The following is a 14,805-nucleotide window of genomic DNA, read 5'->3' on the forward strand; positions in this document are numbered from 1 at the left end:
TCAGAGAGCGTTGACTAGTGAAACTATGCTAGTTTATGGGTCCCCATCATATTCTCCACTTGTTAGAAAGAAAATTGAACTATTACTGCTGCTACGGAAAACTGATATATACAGAGGAGTTTAAACAGTGTTTTTATGATATTATTAATCTTTATTTGTTTTTATTTTCATGTCAGTTAAGACAGGAACATTTCAGTATTTAATTAAGTAATGATCTTGAGTGTAGCTGTCATTAATATGAGCTTGGTGCAAATTGGCTTTCTGTAGTTAATGGTGAGTGCGTTATTCGTAACTGCTGCTACACACAGTGCACATCCTGTGTACTATTCAAAGGGAAATATTAACGAAAGTAACTTTAGTAACCAATATTCAATTTTCTTAAACATACATTTACAAATTAATGTGTCTAATTGGTCTGGCGACCGTTCATTTTTTTATTCAGTAATGATTTTACCACTTTCATTAACTCCCAGGGTTAAAGTACGTTTAGTTTTTGTGTTCATTTCACCATATTCAAAATAATAGTCCGATACTTTTGTCCATTAGATATATGCGCGGCCAAAATTCGAAATCCCCTCAAAAGGTAACATTAGCTTGTTTCACGGCATGTGTATTATCATAGATGCAGAATATCTCTAAGATATGTTATAAAGAGTACATTTTGTACACAAGAATTAATGTGCCTATATTTAATGTCCATTCTACACATACATAGTGGATTGAACTTATATTATGAATAACCAGTGAAAACAAGTATAATTAGCTTTTCCTTACAGAAGAATATGAGTCGTAATAGGCACAAAAGAAGAATATGCTAATATGCATAACGTAATGCTAGAGGTATTATAGCCATGTATTGACCTTCGCTGGAATCATGCGCGAAACTGATGTCCTGGACAAAGACAGCTGTATATTATAGATGACATTGAGGATTACAGCACTGGAAACGTCAGTCACACGATTAAGCCTGGTGGCAGGCGATCCAGTTGTAGTAAGACAATCTGTTAAGTTTCTGGCAGCTGAAAAACTTTCGGCGGACTGCCACCACATGTACCTGGGAGTTAAAGTATTCTAACAAACTAGACTTCAACATGTCGTACGGCAGAGGGTGGGGTTCCACTTTTGGGTTAAGTTGTTGCAGAAGGTGGTAAACGTCTGGGCCCGCGAATGCCAGTAAGAAGGGCCACTACTGGCTATCACCTGTGGCGATGGTGGGCTAAGAAGTGCTGTTCCATGCATGAGACATAGGATATATATATATTGTAAGGTGGCAACGGCCTTGCACCTTACATGAGTCCATTTAACGTGACACTTTAGGTTTTATTGGAGTAATACTCTAAATTACGGTGTAGGAAATCTATGTGGAAACGCATCGGCACGCGAGAATTCCGCGATTTTGTAATTATAAAATTTTGCGGAAAGGCAGTACGCGAGACAGAGCTCGGCTACCTCCCCGCCTAGCCGCCGAAGGCCACAGCCTAACGGTATGAATGGTGAACTGGGAGATTTCTGTAATCCGTTTAGAGAGGCCACAGCGGTCGCCAGCCTCTGAAGGACGTGCGGCTGCAGGTGTTCAAGTGTTTACCAAAGCAGAGCAGTGGATAGCTGGACGGGCTTTCCTGTGCGTGCTCTCGCCTATGTCCCACTAATTTTACGCCTTCGAGTAACTCAAGTGGGGCAGGCCAGGAATTCCGAATAACAAACTTTCAATGCAAGAATCTGTGTTCGCTACGACGGGGAATCTTGCCGGGAAAATCTCGAGTGGTCTCTTGGGAGAAAACTTCCAGTAAACGTGTTATTGCCCCACAGCTGTGGTTCTTCCCAGCCGGTGAGGGCGGAGTTTACTTGTGAAATTTTGTAGAAATAAAAGAATGGTGGAAAAGAGTTCTGTTCCCAGGCCGTACATTGATCGGCACTGGCAAACTGGGTATTTTGAGAGCTTCTAGTGACGTGATTCGCTCGGTAAAAGTTGAGGGAGAAAACAAAGGTGAAGAGCGATCTTCCTGGACTCTCGGTAATGGTCTTCCGTTCTGGGCTCTCGTACTGAGAGGACGTTAGCCAAGTCGTCTCCCGTCTTGGTCTTTCGTTCTGAGTGGACGTTAGCCGCGCCAGCTCTTTGCTGCCGGGAAGATCGTTGCAAATAGAGAAGCTTATGGGCAGCGGTCTGTTGTCCGAGTAGTGTAGGAGTGTACTTTCCGAGACGCCACACGCCAACCGCACAGCCGCGGCGTCGCCGTCGGAGACCGCCGCTGCAACAGGAACATTACGATGAGATCGCTCCCGCTTTGGCCTGTGTTAGGAGTAACGTTAAATAGTTGGATCACGTGCAATTGCTGTTTCCACAGGGTCTTCACTGTACTTTGGGGTGTAGTGGTTCTTCGTATTTTACGTTTTGTGTCGATGTCAGTCGGTCAGCCAAGTTATAAGAGATCGCGTTGTGGACCAATTTTAACACAGTTCACTGCCAATGCCAGTCAGGAGGATAATTTGTAAATTGTTCATTGTGTTTTATTCAGCATTGATCTGAAGGTTATAATAAAATGATTGTGATTCAGTAGAGCCTTTACTTTCAGTAGTTGATCCTGAATTCACCCTTTTGCTTTATTTTATTTTTGTATATGTGTTTGTTGTCATTGAACACCCTAAGTGTTCGTGATCGTTCATGTTTAGAAGTAAAAACAGGCGTGATTTATCGTCAACGCTACCACTGCAGATTAATTAGGGGTGACAGGGCCACATTTAAATCTAGCGTTATCCATTTTTGCGTACAGTTCCACTCCCAATTTCTCTGTAAGTTGTTTGTCAGGGGCGAACACACGCAAAAAAATCGGACAAGCAACGGGTGGGGTGTTACAGTATATAGTTCACATCTGATAATTATACTGTGGCACTTGTGTATAGATCTCAAAAGTTACAAATCGTCAGTCGACTAGAAGGAGATGATTACCACACACATCACAGCTGACATGCCAATCACAGACCGCATGCAACTCGTATTGCACTAGCTGATCAAAAGTATCTGGACACTTATGAGTGGACATTAATAGCGCGTGCGTCGACCCATCACCTGACAGCCCTGCTGGGGACACTGTCACTGAGGTGTGAATGTCTTTGGAAGAATGACAGCCCTTTCTTCCTCCTCAAGATTGGGAACCATAGTAGTTAGTGATGTTGAACACTGGGTCTGGAGCGAAGTCGACGTTGTAACTCATTCCAAAGGGGTATCATTTTGTTCGGGTCAGGTCTCTGGGCAAGCCAGTCCACTTAAGGAATATGACTGTCCACAAATTATTGTCTCTCAGATGTTGCTTTATGACAGGCTGCATTGCCACGCTGATATGAAGAACTGTCGTTTCCGAATTGTTGCTCTACTGTACACAGTACAGTACACAGTGATGTAAAATGTGTTAATATCCTTCCGCAATTAGCGTATTCTTAAGTTCCATGAGGAGGCCAGATCCTAACCACGAAACATGTCCCCTTACCATGAAATCACTCCCTCCATACTTAGCTGTTGACATTACACCCGATGGTGGGTAACTATCTCTAGGCATCAACCAAACCCCAACCCTCTCATCGGATTGTAACAGGGAATGGTATGATTCGTCACTCCAAATCATTTGTTTCGAGTCATCCACTGTCACTTTTTATACCTTTCAAGGATCTCTTAGCATTCATTATACATACATCAAAAAAAGTTTTGCATCTCCCTGGTTCCCAGAACGCTTGAGGATAGACGTTGGTTGTGGATATTGTATCACAGACACTGTCCCTTCGACTGTTCAGAGAAGTCACTAAATCCGCCCAAGGATGGAAGCAACCATGCATGAGCAGCGCCTATTAGACGGAGGTGGTCCGGCAGCCAATCATTTCCAGTCATTCCACCACATAGGAGATACACGGCTCGTGCTGTCTGTAGTTCAGCCATGCCTAGACGGTCAACACCACGGTTCGATCGCGTCCGCATTGTTACGTTGTGTCAGGAAGGGCTCTCAACAAGGGAAGTGTCCAGGCGTTTCGGAGTGAACCAAAGCGATGTTGTTAGGACATGGGGGTGATACAGAGAGACAGGAACTGTCCATGGCACGCCTCGCTCAGGCCGCCCAAGATCTACTACTGCAGTGGATGACCGCTACCTACGGATTATTGCTCGGAGGAACCCTGACAGCAACGCCACCATGTTGAATAATGCTTTTCGTGGAGCCACAGAACGTGGTGTTGCTACTCAAACTGTGCGCAACAGGCTGCATGATGTGCATCTTCACTCCCGTCATCCATGGTAAGGTCCATCTTTGCAAACACGACACCATGTAGCGCGCTACAGATGGGCCCCAACAGCTTGGCCAATGGACCGCTCAGGATTGGCATCACGTTCTCTTCACTGATGAGTGTCGCATGTGTCTTTAATCAGACAATCATCTGTGACGAGTTTGGAGGCAACCCGCTCAGGCTGAACGCCTTAGGTACACTGTCCAGCGAGTGTAGCATGGAGGAGGTTCCCTGCTGTTTTGGGGTGGCCATCATGTGGGACCGACGTACGCCGCTGGTGGTCATGGAACGCGCCGTAGCGGCTGCACGATACGTGAATGCCATCCTCCGACCGATAGTGCAACCACATCGGCAGCATATTGGCGAGGCATTCGCCTTCATGGACGCCAATTCGCGCCCCCATCGTGCACATATTGTGACTGACTTCTTTCAGAATAACGACATCGCTCGACAAGAGTGGCCAGTTTGTTCTCCGGACATGAACCCTATCGGACAAGCCTGAGATAGACTGAAAAGGGCTGTTTATGGACGAGTTGACCCACCAACCACTCTGAGGGATCTACGCCGAATAAGCGTTGAGGAGTGAGACAATCTGGACCAACGGTGCCTTGATGAACTTGTGGGTAGTATGCCACGACGAATACAGGCATGCATCAATGCAAGAGGACGTTCTACTGGGTATTAGAGGTACCGATGTGTACAGCAATCTGGACCACCACCTCTGAAGGTCTCACTGGTGGTACAACATTCAATATGAGTGTTTTTCATGAGCAATATATAGAGCGGAAATGACGTTCATGTTGATCACTATTCCAATTATCTGTGCAGGTTCCGGAACTCTCGCGACCGAGGTGATGCAAAACATTTTGTGATGTGTGTAGGAATGTGTGGCTTCTGAGGAGTTGCTCGACCAATTGCACATAATAGTTTCTAACTCCCTTCGCACAATCACTGTGCTAGCTTTACCGCTGGTAGCAGTTTGGAACTTTCCGTGGATTTCATGCGATTTTTTCTAACCACCGTTCGCAATGCTCGATGGTTCCTGTCCGTGAATACATAAAGTCTGACTGGTCTTCATTTATCTGTGTCTGTTCCACCGCATTCCTACTTCACAATCACGTCACCAACAGCCGACGTGGGCACTTTAGAACGTTTGACACGTTCCTGATGTATTTGTTACTTAAGTGACAACCGGTGAGTGAGTAGTCAGCGATCGAAGTCACTATACCTTTGTGACCGACCCAGTCTGTTGATACTGCTTCTCTACTGACAGCCGGCCGGTGTGGCCGAGTGGTTCTAGGCGCTTCAGTCTGGACCCGCGCGACCGCTACAATCGCAGGTTCGAATCCTGCCTCGGGCATGCATGTCTGTTCCAACTTTTTTGATATTTTTGACATTTATTTTGTGCTTATAAGGCGGGAAACGTGCACATATATATAGTCGACCAAAGAATAAAAAATGGTTCAAATGGCTCTGAGCACTATGGGACTTAACTGCTGAGGTCATCAGTCCCCTAGAACTTAGAACTACTTAAACCTAACTAAGCTAAGGACAACACACACATCCATGCCCGAGGCAGGATTCGAACCTGCGACCTTAGCGGTCGCACGGCTCCAGACTGTAGCGCCTAGAACCGCTCGGCCACTTCGGCCGACCGACTCGAATGGTGTCAAGAGAGAACTCACTGGAGGGCAGGGTGAGGCTCTGTTGTGTTTTCAGATGAAAGTTGGTTCTGTCTCGGTGCAAGTGATGGTCGTGTGCTGGTTAGAAGGTGGCCAGTTGAGGGCCTGCAACCAACCTGTTTTGTGCTATACATACTAGGCCTATACCTGGAGTTATGGCCTGGGGTGTGATTTCACCACTCTCGTGGTTACCCCAAGCACCCTAACTGGAAATTTGTACGTCAGTCTGTTGATTCGATCTGCTGTGCTGCTATTCACGAACAGCATTGCAGGTGTGTTTTCCAACAGGATAACGCACACCCACATAAAGCTGTTGTAACATGCACTACACAACATGCACTGACCTGCTCGATCACCAGATCTGTCTCCAATAGAGCACATATGGGACATTATCGGATGACAACTCCAATGTCATCCACAAACACCATTAACTGTCCCTGTATCGATCTACCATGTGCTACAGGCATGGAACTTTGACTCACAAACCGACAACCGGTGCCTGTACTACACAATACATGTACGTTTTCATGCCTACATTCAACATTCTGGCGGTTACACGGATTATTAATGTACCAGCATTTCACATTTGCGATGGCTTGTCTCGCAGTTATATTAACTTGTAATCTTCCGATGTTAATCACTTGAATAAATTACCTAGACAGGCATATACCCTAAACACAATTACTCTACATCAATTACATTTTAATGCTGCGGTATTTCTTCTGTCAACGAATTTTAAATTTTATTTTCCGAGTGAAAGCCAGTTTTGATTTTCCTATTTTAAAAATTCTATCTATTTCGTTTGAAATATTACCATACCATGGAAGAAATGAAAATTTTTTCTTTTGTTTAGTTATTTCTCTTTCCAGAGTAATGCCACTGGTAGTTTACTTCCGAGCAAATGTCACCTTTTACCTGCACATTTATTTAATCGTTTCCGGATCGAAGTCATTCATTAAAGAATTGTTATTTCTTTGTTAGTTTCACCTTCATCAAGCTGAAAATTTATTATTCTCTGTAACACTGTGTGGAAGTATGCGTTTTTGTGGATTACTGGGTGGTATGATTTATTATTGATCAATGTGTCTGTAGCTGTTAATTTCCAAAAAATTCTGACTCTATGCATCGAATCCTCTTTTGTTATTCTTATATCTAAAATGTTAATACAGTTATTTACTTCTAACTCACCTGTGAATTTGATCTAATTATGTGTACTTATGCATGCATGTTGGCATTGTCGTTTTCTCTACCATTTAACAAAACCAATGTTTTATCGACGTAGCGTTTATAGTAAATAACTTTTTCTGCTGTCTGCTTAAATTTATCAAAAATTTTTCTTCCATGTGATTGATGAACATGTCAGCCAAGATTCTTGCTGTGCAGTTCCCATCGCTAAAGCGTCTGGTTGTTAGTAATTTCATTTTGATATGTGAAACGGAGGATCTACAATAGCTGTAGGAAAGAGTAACTTGCAATAATTGAATGAGCTTACAGACTTCGCCTAAACATACCATCTTGTGCTTGGTTAAGTTACTTTCAACTATGTGTATAGTTTATTTAAAATATTAGCATTTCTGATTTGGTTAATTCATGTTAATTTTTATTGCTTATTTTCTCTATTTTGTATAGAACTTCCTGAGTAATTAAATAAGATTTTTGAACAAAATATATGAGGCACTATCAATACTATTAACAATATGTTGGTTAGGAATTTGTTTCTAATGTATTTATGGTTTTTTACGCAACGTTGGGGCTTTGGGGTCCTTCTCTTATTTCTTTTTCTGTAAATACATAATTTTACACGCTGACGAGTAAAATTATTCATATTACCTACATACTGAGGGAAATTTAAGTTTTTAACCCCCCTATTTTAATAATTTTTATCCTATTTTATTTTATTATTTCCTCTATTTACATGTGAAATGAGATTATTAGACGTCCGCACATTTATTCTTTGGGCAACATAATATCTTTGCATATCTCGAACTTCATTTGCACAAAATAAATGTGAAAACTGTCAAAACACCTAGCACAGTTTGTAAACCTATACTAACTGAGTCACAGATTGTGAAGAGGCTGCCAATTTAGACATTTGGCAAATTTAAAAGGTAACTATTTTTCCAGTAATCTACCTTCACTCTTCTGTGATATTATTTTGTACCACTAACATAAATATGATTTTCTGTACGCATATTCACGAGACAACGTCTTTATGAGGCGAAAACAGTGCTGAAAATGTATAAACAACGGCTCAAGTGAAGAAAAAATTCTGCATTCATTCAGTAAATATTTGACTTTTGTACCTCCATTAAGATGTATTCTGCAAGATTTTTACGTCCATCGAGTTACTAATACTTCTTCATGCCTTCATGCGATATCGCTGCCTGTATTCTCCCGTCATAAGAAGACACACTCCTTCTCTTTAGTCATTTTTAAGTATCTCTGTCTTAGATATCAGGATGTCTGCGTGTTTGTTGAACTACAATAACAATAATTATACTTGTATTATAAGTAACATTTCACCAACTGCAGAGCAAATTTTTGTTATGTTTTGATTTTCAGTTGTCAGCCACTCTTCTTTCAAACTATACCTGGATCTAGAGTACCTAATAAAGAAAAATAAATTGAAATCACAAATAAATCCAAAAAATTTCTGACAAAAGAGTTGTTGTTGTATTGACTTTCAAACTGAAATCTCCGTAGGCATTCAGAACATGTAATACATTTGTTCTGGGCTTTATTTTCTGAATCCCGCCAAACAGAAAAAGAAATATTGGCAGGCAGATTAACGAAGCCAACAGCTAAGTTCATGCTAGGCTCACGTTTTTGTTGTTTAAGGATGGCAAAGTTTCGCTGTCACCGTGTAAATGAATACAGATTGTGTAAAAGTTTGTGAAGTGATGTACAAACTGGATATCAAAATGGAACCAGACAGATGGATACTAACGATAAGAATCCGCCCATACTGTTGCAAGCCAGCACGCAGAATTATGCTAGAAATAGTGATGTAACTTCCAGAAAACCGCCTGAAGATGAACTTGAAAAGGTTCGAAAACCGGTTCATTGAATAATAAATAACTATTCAAAAAAGTGACTGGTTGCACTTTTATGTATTTACATTTGCAGAAGCTGTTTGCTCTCGTAAAACGCGCTGACTGACAAGCACGCCACTAGAACAGCCAAGAAAGAGCGTTGCATAAGAATCATGACATTCTGGCTGCAAGTCTCTGCTGAAGTGTCGTGTTACGTATAGAATATCTTCCGGGCTCTGTCTTTCGACTAAGCATGACGTCCATCCCCTCCTGTCTGTCATAACTGCTCTCCGACTTTCTTACGATCCAAAACAACTTCCACGTCCACCCTGACTAGCTAATGGTGAGTTTTTCTACCCCAGAGAAAACATCTAGCAATGTTTTTCAAACTCCTTTTTTTATTTCGAATATTCCCTGTGGATGTTCATCTTCATACTTCGTCTGCGCAGTGACACTCTCGCCCCTGTTTTGTAATAATACAAAACATGCTGCTTTTCTTTGAACTTTATCAATGTACTCCGTTAATCCTATCTGGTAAGGATCCCAGACAGCGCTGTAGTACTCCAAAAGGGCACGGACAAACGTACCGTAGCCAGTCTCTTTAGTAGATCTGTCACATTTTTCTAAGCGTTCTTTCCAACTTTAATTGTTCGTAATTGTCATTCCTAGGTATTTAGTTGAATTTACGGCCTTTAGATTTGAGTGATTTGTCGTGTAACCGAAGTTTAACGGATTCCTTTTAACACCCATGTCGATCATCACACACTTTTTATCATTTAAGGTCATTGCCAATTTTCGCACCGTTCAAATATCTTTTCTAAATCGTTTTGGAATTTTTTTACTAGACTGTAAGCGACAGCAACATCTGCTAACAATCTAAGACAGCTGCTCAGTTTGTCTCCTAAATCGTTTATATAGATAAGGAACAGGAGAGGGCCTACAACACTACCTTGGGGAACACCAAAAATCACTTCTGTTTTAGTCGATGACTTTCCGTCAGTTACTACGAACTGTGACCTCTCCGACAGGAAATCGCGAATCTAGTCACATAACTGAGACGTTATTCCATAAGCACGCAAGTTGACTACAAGCCGCATGTGTGGTACAGTATCAAAAGCCTCCCGGAAACCTAGAAATAAGGACTCATTTGAAATCTCTTTTCAATGGCATACAACACTTCTTGTGTATAAAGAACTAGTTGTGTTTCACAAGAACGATGTTTTCTAAATCCGTGTTGACTGTGTGTCAACAGACTGCTCTCTTCAAGGTAATTCATGATGTTCGAACACAGTATATGTTCCAAAGTTCTCTGCATATCGACGTTAATGACATGGGCCTGTAATTTAGTGGATTACTCCTACTTTCTTTCTTGAATATTGGTGTGACCTGCGCAATTTTCCAGTCTTTGGGTACGGATCTTACGTCGAGCGAGCTGTTTATGATTTTAAGTATGAAGTTATTGCATCAGTATACTCTGAAAGGAACCTAATTGGTATACGGTCTGGACCAGAATACTTTTTTTTTATTAAATGATTTCAGCTGCTTCACTACTCCGAGGACATCAACTTCTAACTTATTCATGTTGGCAGCTGTTAGTGATTCGAATTCTGGAATATTTACTTCATCTTCATTAGTGAAGGAATTTCGAAAGGCTGTGTTAAGTAATTCTGTTTTTGCAGCACTGTCGTCGATAGTATTTCGATTGATATATCCCAGAGGAGACATTGACTGTCCTTGCCGCTAGCATACTTTACATACGACCAGAATCTCTTTGGATTTTCTCCCAGGTTTCGAGACAAAGCTTCGTTGTGGAAACTATTGTAAGCATCTCGCTGTGACGTCTGCGCTAAATTTCGAAATTCTATAAAAGATAGCCAATCTTGGGATTTTGCGTGCTTTGAAATTTGGAATGCTTTTTTCGTTGTTTCTGCTAACAGTGTTCTGACCTGTTTTGCGTACCATGGGGGATCAGCTCCGTCATTTCTTAATTTATTTTGTGTAAATCTCTCACTTTCTGTAAGTACTTTTTCTTTGAATTCAAACCACATCTGGTCTAAGTTTACAATGGTGATTTGGAAAGAGTGGAGATGGTCTCTCAGGAAGGCGTCAAGTGAATTTTTATTTGATTTTTCAAATATGTATATTTTTCATTTTTTTGGTGTATTCGAGAGTTACTATATTCAGTCTTGCTACGACAATCCTGTGTTTAGTAATTCCTGTATCCGTTTTGATGCTCGTTATTAGATCAGGATTATTTGTTGCTAAGAGGTCAAATTTGTTTTCACAACTGTTTATTATTCGAGTGGGCTCATAAGCTAATTGCTCGAAATAATTATCAGAGAATGCGTTTAGCACGATTTCGGATGATTTTTTTATGCGTACCTCCTCGTTGGAACATGTATTTTCGTCAATATAAAGAGGGTAATTTAAAGACAGCATCAACTATAATTGTATGATTCAGATATTTGTTTGAAATTAGACTCAAGTTTTCTTTGATCCTTTCAGCAGTTGAACTGAAATGGTTCAAATGGCTCTAAGCACTATGGGACTTAACAGCTGAGGTCATCAGTCCCCTAGACTTAGAACTATTTAAACCTAACTAACCTAAGGACTTCACACACATCCATGCCCGAGTAAGGATTCGAACCCGCGACCGAAGCAGCGGCGCGGTTCTGGACCGAAGCGCCTAGAACCTCTCGGTCACACCAGCCGGCAGAAGTTGAATCATCTGTGTTGGGAGGTCGGTAAAATGATCAAGTTGCTATTTTCTTCCCGTGACCAAGAATGACCTCTGCCCTTACTAACTCACAGGGACTATCTACTTCACTTTTGCTACAAGATAAACTACTTCCAACAGCAAAAAACACGCCAATGTCAACTGTACTTAGCCTATTCTTTCTGAAAACCGTTATCTCCTTCGCAAAAATTTCGGTTGAACTTATCTCCTGCTTTAGCCAGCTTTCAGTACCTATAGCGACTTGAGCATCAGTGCTTTCTATTAACACTTGTAGCTCTGGTACTTTCCCAACACGGCCACGACAATTTACAACTGTTACATCGATGTTTCCTGTATCTGCATTCTTCCTGTGATCGAGCTGCACCCTTAGAGACTGAAGCACCTGTGCGCCAGAGACAGCAGCACTGGATTCCGTTAAAGACGATTTGGTGCTCCGGAAGCCTGAGGTTTACAAGTTCCCTTGTGAGTGTGGCCATTCATACATCGGACAGACGACACGTACAGTCCATGAGAGATGCACAGAGCATCAGAGGTACACTCGGCTCTTACAACCTAATAAATCAGCGGTGGCAGGACACTGTATTGACATTTGGCACTCTATGGTTTACGATAACGTCGAAATTTTAGCCTCATCTTTCTGAGACTCAGTAATGAAAGAAGCAACTGAAATTCGGTTGGTGACGAATTTAATTAATAGAAATCCTAAACTTTCTCTAATAAACTCACAAAGACGTCACAACGGTGCAGCTCGCAGTGATACATCGATGACACCGTGTGGATCGATCTTGCAGCCACAGATCTAATTTCATTCATATGTTGTATCTCTTTGCAGCCGATCAACTTCTCTGGAGCCCTATGTATCTATGGCTGCATGCGCAGTGGCGCAGTCCAGGGTTTAAAAGGACGGAGCAAGTAAGTGCTGACGCTTAGGTCTTCGAATCCGTCCTCTCCTGTCGTATTCATCACCACCTTAATCAGCACCACCTCCTCGCCCTCACCCAGTGTGGCTTCCGACCCTCCTTCTTCGCCGAAGACCAACTCCTTAACCTCATCCACCTTCTCTCCATCACTCCGCCATTTTTGTTTCTCTCGACCTCTAAAATGCTTACCACCGTATATGGCATCCCAGTCTCCCCTTTAACTCCAAACCTACGCCCTGTCTATCAATTTTGTCCATCTGGTCGCTTCCTTCCTCTCACGCCATCCTTTCTGTTATCCTCCACAATACCAACTCCCATATCTTTTATCCCACCGCCGGCGTCCCCCAATGCTTCGACCTCTCCCCTCTCCTCTATCTCCTCTACACCATTAATATGCCCAAGCCACTCTCGTCTGTACACCTCATCCAATATGCTGATGACACCACCTTCCTGGCTCTCTACCCTACCCATCAACGATCACAACGAACCCTTCAAACCCACCCTGACTAGTTCATCACTTGGTGCAACCAGTGGTTGCTTCATATCAACCCCTCCAAGACCCAGGCAATCATCATAAGCCACACCACCCGCTCCTTGCGTCTCCATGATTTCTACCTCACCATTTATGGTCGTCCCATCCAGATCACCCCAACCCTGAGATACCTTGGCCTCACCCTCGACCATCAACTCACATTGACCCTTCATCTCCTGACCATCCATCAGAAAGCCTGTACCCACCTCTGCCTCCTGAAACTCCTGTCCAGCCAGACATGGGGATTGCATCCTTCCACCATCCTCCACACCTACAAATCCCAAATCTGTCCTATCCTTTCTTATGCCAGAGTTGCCTCGATCTCCACCCCCCCCCCCCCTCCTTTTGTAAGACCATCCAAATCCATGAATGCCATGCTCTCCGCCTTGCCTTCCATATACGCCTTCTGGCCCACACATGGATCCTGTACAACCTCCCCCCACCTCCTCCTTTTCCTCCAACATATCCAAATCCTTTACACTGTTTGCAGGCTTGAACCCCAACCCTCATCCCACGGTGTCCCCTTTTCTCTCCACCCTCTGCCCATTGCCGCACCTCTATAATTGTATCCCACCCTCTCTCCCCACCTCCACACTCTCCATATCTTTCATCAGGGCAATTTCCAGCGCTTCCCCTTCCCAGACAATGAATTTTGCCATGACGTCTACTCTTCTTACCAACTATAGCACGGCCTTGTTTTCACCCCCTCCTCAGGCACTCCTCTCCCACCCCATACTTCCCCTAAGTGGTTTTTCCTCACCCCTCCCCCCTCCTCAAGTCTCTGTACTCCCTCCTCGGCTGTTTTCCTCTCCCGTCCTTTCCCTCCCCGGCCCCTTCGGTGTGTCACCCACCCCATCCCCCATCCCCTTCTCCCCCTCCTTCTAGCACCGCCCCTCCCCCATATTCCCTTCTCTCTCGTATCTCCAACCCAGGCAGATTCTCCCAGTTTTTATTCATCTTCGAGAGTGGTGCGTTAGTGTTCTGTTCTGTGCAGTTCTAAAGTGTTGACAAATGGTGTGGTTTTTAATCGTATGCTCGACTTTATATAGTTTTGACATCTGTGATTTTTCAGTGCTGCGCCGCCCATCACGTGGCTGTTTTAATCATTATGAGACTTTTTATACTCCTGCGTACTTGGACTTGTGTCTGTTTCTGTCTTTTAAGTTTCACGGTGTATGGCTTTTGTGTAAAATAGTTTTTGTTTTTTTTTCTACATTTTACAGTCTCCCCATTTTTTTGTATACTTCCTCTCATTATGTTCCCTTTTGTTTATATCTATATTCAACCATGTTGCTCCTTTTCATTGTTTTAAACGTCCTCCTGTACCATTGTAAGATCTGTAGGCTGAAGAGCAGCGCCTATGCTGCTACCACCCCGCCCTGGATGGGGAGTTGAAATTACAAGAAAGGAGAGAAAAAGAAAAGTTGACGTGTCAGTCACCTCGGCTCACTCTGAAGATGGCTGGACAGTATGCAGCCGAAATGTCAGAAGAAGAAGTGAAATTTATGCGGCTGTACGCCAAAAATTTTGTGTAATATTCTCTTTGGATACCCAGAATCTAACTATCTAGAAATTTACTTCTGACACCCAGCACAGGATGTAATAACAAGGGAGCAACTATCGGTTACTGCCA

Source organism: Schistocerca nitens, chromosome 3 (genome assembly GCF_023898315.1).
Source record: "Schistocerca nitens isolate TAMUIC-IGC-003100 chromosome 3, iqSchNite1.1, whole genome shotgun sequence".
Classification (NCBI taxonomy): Eukaryota; Metazoa; Arthropoda; class Insecta; order Orthoptera; family Acrididae; genus Schistocerca; species Schistocerca nitens.